Raw genomic sequence first — 5,148 nt, forward strand, 5'->3', positions numbered from 1 at the left:
AACAAAACACATCTTATTTCATCATTTGCCAATTATTAATAATTCGTACTAATCATTTTTTTTTTCTTTTCAAAATTGTGAATAATATTGAAATAATTATGGAGATATAAAAATAAAATTACCTTTTAGATGTAAATAAACTTAAACACACAAACCTTACGTTTGCTTGTCGCAAATCATTAGTTATCTTCTCTTTAAGCAATTTGAACAAAAGATATATTTTTTTTAAGCAATTTGCGATTAGAACAAAAATCAAAGCAGAGAGATAAAATCATAGTGGTAAAATGAATGGTGCTTATAACGTGTTATATAATGATAGAAAAATAGGGAGAAATAAAGAGAGAACAGAGAGAATATGAGAATACGAGAGTGTAATTGTTATTGATGAGAAGCCACATATATATAGTTACATAAATGGAACCGTAATAAATTCTTACACCAATCAGGAAGATAAAATTCACAATAATAAAGAATAAAGACTTCTAGCTAATATAAGACATCCATTTATTTCATAACACATCTTTGATTGTAATTTAAAATATCTAGACTAGAACTGACTTTTGAATTTTTTACAATTTGATAAGATTTTTTTATAAATTAATTTGTAAATATAAATCTACACATAATTAAGTATTTGAAAATTTTTATTTTCTTAATTTATATTTTAAAATAAATAAATTTATATTTATATTTTTCTATAATTTAGTTTATATAAAATTAGATTTAGGGGTTGGGTTGAACTTTATTTTGAGATAATTTCATTATATAAAATAGAATTAAGTACATAAAATCAATATTACAAGTAGTTTTTAGAGTAAAGTGTAATGTAAATAAACAGTATTTATTTTAATTTAAATAAAAATTGTTCTTTAATATATATAATAAAAAATTAAAAGAGTACAAATAATGAGTATAGTAAACGTGTAATGCATATCACAAAAGACTAGTAATTAAAAAAGTGAAAATTATTTATATAGTATTTTGTTAAGAAGAAAGACAAAATGGGGGTGGATCTATTAATTTAAAAATATTTATATTTTATTATAATTAAAGCATCTAACTCTAATGCCAAAGTTTTTTTTTGTCCGTCATCACTATCCTTAATGGTTAAAGTGCTCATTTTTTAATGTTTAAAGGGACTTTACGTGAGAGGCTCAAACTCAAAACTTCTTACAAGGAGGGGAAATGAAATGCCTTCACCTATACGGATGCCCTAATGCTACAGCTAAAATAACTTCCATTCAATCTCACATCGCACTTCAAATTTGTTTACCAACCAAAAGCTACGACCAAACCCATTATCCCACACGTCCGTCACATCCGAGCCGTCCACGTCAGTAAAAGACCCCACCGGAAACCTGATTATAGACGGCAAACAAACGTTGCAACTTGCAACCGAGGTGTGGGCCCTATTAATAAAAAAGGTCTAAAAACTCTTAAAACCCTCAACTCAAAATAGAAAAAAAAAAAAAAAAAACGCCTCCCTTTAAATAATCACTTATCAACCATTTTTTCTTCCTTTCAAGCCTCTCCCCTTCCTCTCTCTCTCTCTCTCTCTGTTTCCCTTTCTCTCTGTTCGTAGGGAGTAAGAAATTTGAAGCAGTAAAACAGAAAGGGGGTAAAGAGGAGAGGTTTATTGACCAGATCAAATCAAGATGCAGCAAACCAACGGTCCTGATCTGAATCCAGCATCTACACAGCAGCAGCAGCAGCAATGGATCCCACATGTTCAGCAGCACCAGCAGCAGCAACCATGGATGGCGGCTATGCAGTATCCAGCAGCGGCTATGGTGATGATGCAGCAACAGATGATGATGTATCCACAACAACAGCACCATTACATGGCTTACTATCAACAACACCAGCAATATCAAAAACAACAGCACTATAAAAACTACCAACAGCAACAACAGAAACCACAGCTTCCTGCAGCGGAGGATGTCAAGACTATATGGATTGGGTGACTTGCTTAATTGGATGGATGAGCCTTATCTACATAATTGTTTCTCTCATACAGGCGAGGTATACCCAAAAAAAGATGAAGAAATTAATTTCTTGTTTTATGAATTATGGATTTATTGCAGGATTTTGATTTCTTTCTTGCTCTAATATTAGCTTGGAGGTTATTTTTTTACTTGTGGATTTAAGTTTATGTATTCTTAGTTGAGATTTTCATTCCATTTTTTTTCTTTGTTGATTGCTTTGGTTCAAATATTAGCTTTTTTAGGACATACATAAATGTGGGTTATTGAAACATATACATTTTGGACAAGTTTCATTAAAAAAGTTTGTGGGTCATTGAAGCATCCCCAAGATCTGAAATAAAGAAAAGGAAATGGAAGGATTTTAATTTACTGTTGTGTTTTGGATTATTCAAGATATATTTATTTCTTTATGGTTCCTACTTGTTGGATTTCAGTGAAGTTACTTGATTTAGAGTTCATTATTATGGTATGAAGGGAGTCTACTTTAAATTTGTCAAGCTTCTACTTTCATGAACTTGTTTCTAAGTCAAAATTTTGATGGAACTAAAGTGTTTCCCTTTTGAGTGATGAACCATGTGTTCCAATAAAGTAATATTGAGCAAAGTTCCAAACATACAGAACCATTCTTATTTCAAACAAGTACCATTCTGGTTGATCAAAATATCACTTTCCCATTTGTTGCATACATGGCACACATCTTACTCCTGTCTGGATCAACTTTTTAATTTTAATGTATATTTGCTCATAGGGTTTAGTGTTTAGTGGAATGAAATATATAGTTTTTGAGATGTGAACTTGACCCAACTATATATCATTATATAAAACATATAACAAAATGAAAAAAAAAAAAAAAAACAAAAATTAATTGGTGATCCATAAATCTATGCAAAATTATAACAAATCCAAAAAAGAATCCTAAGAACTCCTAATTGTTTTCCTTCTATAATAGATGGAGCAAAGGTACGATGGATTATTACATATTTATAAGGAAAGCCGTTCGATTCCCACAGACAATTAATCGTAACATTTTCTAGTGAGCAATTCATTTCACAATTGAAACCCCATCAAACAAGTATCCATTTTCACACAAAACTTGCCTAGTTAGCCTTTTGCTTCCTAATGTTGGTTTCGTTGTACCTGCAGGTTTCCACCGTCAAAGTTATACGCAATAAGCAAACTGGTCAGTCAGAAGGGTATGGATTCGTTGAGTTCCATTCACATGCGACAGCTGAGAAAGTCTTGCAGAACTATAATGGCTCTGTGATGCCAAACACAGAGCAGCCTTTCCGCCTCAATTGGGCAAGCTTTGCGGGTGATAGGAGAGCAGATTCTGGTTCTGATCTATCAATATTTGTTGGAGATTTGGCTACAGACGTGACTGATTCTATGTTGCAGGAAACCTTTGCCAGTAAATACTCTTCTGTCAAGGGAGCAAAAGTTGTCACTGATCTAAATACTGGCCGCTCAAAAGGTTATGGCTTGTTAGGTTTGGTGATGAAAATGAGAGGTCAAGGGCCATGTCAGAGATGAATGGTGTTTATTGCTCTAGTAGGCCAATGCGCATAGGTGTTGCAACTCCCAAGAAGTCATCTGCATATCAACAACAGTACTCTTCACAAGGTAAATCATTATGCTGCCTACCTGCATTATAGGTCTGGAGACATGAATTTACTAGTTTTACTTCTTCCCAATTCTTGGTCATTATTGGGAAGTGTTTGCCCATGTGCATACAGCATAATTGCAATTTTTTACCTAGAAGACTAGTCCCTTATTTAGAGGATCTATCACCTCACTTCTGCAGTGCCTCTTAATTTTCTGCTTTCTGCCGACACACTGATTACTTTGCCTGTAATTATGGCACCTCAAGTGCCAGTAATTTCTTGTTTCTTAATGCGTGCTTCTTTTCATGATCCCTCATAGGAATAGGTCTTATCCCAACCAATTATGGAAAGAAGTTCATAAAACCATCTTAATTTGTTACATATCTTTTCATTCATTGCAGTATCCTTACATGTTCATATCAAATACATATTTGAAAAATTCATTAAGGTATCCTAACAAAGTGCTTACAATGGTTCTGAAGTTGCTTGAACTACATCCTTGATCTCCATAAAACTGTAATCTTGTCTATAGAAGATCTAGTTTTTAAAATGCTGACAGTGGATGGAGTAAATGATCCCATATGCGCTAATACAAATAAATTTTTTGCCATAACAATGTCTATAGAAGATTTTGTTTTATGGTTTCGAATGTGCTTACTGTCCCTTATTACAAGTTTAAATTGGTTATCTCACAGCTGGATCTTTAGACAAATGGCCTATGATAAGGTTACATGTGTGTGTATTTATTTTTAAAATTGTCTCAGTTAGTTATGGTGGCATGATTTGCAGTTACTGTCCTCTACTTGGACTGCAGGGATTATGTCCCTTAATGAACTTTTACTACATTACCTCCACCTCATTAAATGGATAATATTGCAGGGGCTATGTCCCAATCTTGTCATTTGTCTCCATTTTCAAGGTGGAGATATGTATGAAAACTCTTTGGGTCTCCAAAGATATAAAGATTGGGATATAGAATTAGAAGGCTTTCTATATTTGTTGACGTTTTATATATCTCTTCACCATGGCCAGGAGTTATTAAGCGGAATCACCATTTTGCATGTGCTATCTCTGGCTGTTCTTAAAAAAAAAAAAAAAATCTTACTCATCAAAATTGGCTCCCTCTGTTTCACTTATATGCTCATCTTGAGAGCTAACAACTGTTACTCTTTCTGTCCAAAAAAGTAATAGTCCATATTCTTTTTTTGCACAAAGATTAAGAGCTTGTGTTCCTTTTACTATTTTACCCTTATAAATTTTGATGCATATCATTTTGAAAGGCATGCCTCTTTTGAGTACAAGCATGTTTGGAAACACAATATTTTTTTAATTTAACCTGTTCTGGATATCTCCAAATGTAAGTGAGGACTGTTATTTGTGGACAGTGGGACTACTTGCTAAAACTATTATGTGCCCAGTATCTTCCTATATTTATTATTTAGTTTCGATTTTAAAAGCTAAATCTTTTTCATTTCCTTTCCATTAGCTTTGGTGTTAGCTGGTGGGCATGCTCCAAATGGTGCTATTGCCCAAGGATCCCAATCTGATGGAGACTCTAATAA

At 33.0% G+C, this 5,148-nt stretch overlaps 1 pseudogene across 1 annotated transcript; it reads left to right on the forward strand.

Moving 5' to 3' along the window:
- The first annotated feature begins 1,497 nt into the window (after window positions 1-1,497).
- Window positions 1,498-5,143, forward strand: LOC149491604 (polyadenylate-binding protein RBP47 pseudogene; annotated as a pseudogene). Its single transcript, XR_016319354.1, has 3 exons — window positions 1,498-2,022; window positions 3,129-3,605; window positions 5,073-5,143. The product of XR_016319354.1 is annotated as a polyadenylate-binding protein RBP47 pseudogene (transcript).
- Window positions 5,144-5,148: the final 5 nt, after the last annotated feature.

The sequence above is a fragment of the Jatropha curcas genome, unplaced genomic scaffold (assembly GCF_041381405.1).
Source record: "Jatropha curcas cultivar XTBG-Jc1 unplaced genomic scaffold, XTBG_Jcur_1.0 HiC_scaffold_1129_pilon, whole genome shotgun sequence".
NCBI classification, from domain to species: domain Eukaryota; kingdom Viridiplantae; phylum Streptophyta; class Magnoliopsida; order Malpighiales; family Euphorbiaceae; genus Jatropha; species Jatropha curcas.